This window comes from Diospyros lotus, chromosome 10 (assembly GCF_014633365.1).
Source record: "Diospyros lotus cultivar Yz01 chromosome 10, ASM1463336v1, whole genome shotgun sequence".
Taxonomy (NCBI): Eukaryota; Viridiplantae; Streptophyta; class Magnoliopsida; order Ericales; family Ebenaceae; genus Diospyros; species Diospyros lotus.
Genome location: NC_068347.1, coordinates 9,379,652 through 9,381,079, shown reverse-complemented (window position 1 = coordinate 9,381,079; position 1,428 = coordinate 9,379,652).

Genomic DNA, 1,428 nt, shown 5'->3' with positions numbered 1-1,428 from the left:
TGCGGAAGCAAGATTGAAATCTCAATGATACATAACAACAAATCTTTTATTCATAATATAGAAGTCGTACAATCGTTTGACATGACATATTCAAAACAAAATACATTGAGACTCATCTCTTAGCAACAACAACTAAACAACTCAAACATAATCAAAATATATGCTAAAAATCACCAATGTAAATAACGGTTACATCTCGATAACCACTTTTCCCTTGGCATCGCTACTTTCACCTAGAATGTTTGAATATTCCTAGGACATAGTCCAAATTAGATGTTAAATTATCTAAGTGAGAGTTCAAAATATTTTCATGAATAAATGCAAGACCATGAACACATTGACATATCCCGACATGTCCCAGCCCAAGAGAATCCCATACCGCACTTAACCCATACCACGGGGAAAGAGTAGTCTCTCTAAAGGCAACACAACCACATTTGACACATTAGCATAACACAATCCTGCTTAAGAGGGGCAACATTAACGAATGAACCTTGGTATCACTCCACTATCATGTCAGGCATTACGTTCTCACTCAAAAGCATTCCAGATCTCAACACAACCCTGACCTTTAGAGGATTACATCAGCACTATCCCTAGAATCAACGTTCACCTCGACAATAATGCTATTTATCAAAGGCATATCTAGGGTGGTGTCCACTCTTAGCCCTGCCACTTGAGCCAAGATTTTGGGTGGTATCCACTCTCAGCCTTGCCACTTGAGTACATAGGGTGGTGTCCACCTCAGCCCAGTCACAAGTGGGTCACATAGCATTAATCCTTGGCATATATCCCGAGTGCTATCACTCAAGGCTATACCCCAGGTTGACATCCCACATCCCACATGGACAAAACATAAACATGCAATGCCACACCACCTACCGTGCACCATATAAAATTAACATTTCAATGCATGCATTTTAATGCATGAAATTCAATGCACATGTATAAATCATTTTGGGATGAACCTCCCACATGAAGGCAACCATTCATAGGAAAACCATTTGCATAAAGTCAAATCAAGTATAGGGTCAAACCACCCACAATAAATCAAGTTTTAGGTAGGAATGCTCATCTTGAACATAACTCAAACACCTCGATTCTCATGTCCAACCTTGATTTTTGTGTCAGGCTTCAATAATTGTACTATTACTCCACCTCAAGTCTCAACGATCCCTAGACATCATATTCATTCAAAGGAAATCAATATCTATTTTTTCCATAATTTTCTCTTATTTTCTCCTAAAAAATTCCAAAATAAATACTTTCTCAAGTATTTTCTCAAATTTTCCACCACCATAAATCATAAAGTAATTTTTTTAAAATAATAAAATAATTTTGAGAAAATACCTCGTTCCATGCGCCCTCACGCACTAACCACACGTTAGTTGTCTTCTTAGGTGAGCCCTTCGCCGTCGACAATCAAAA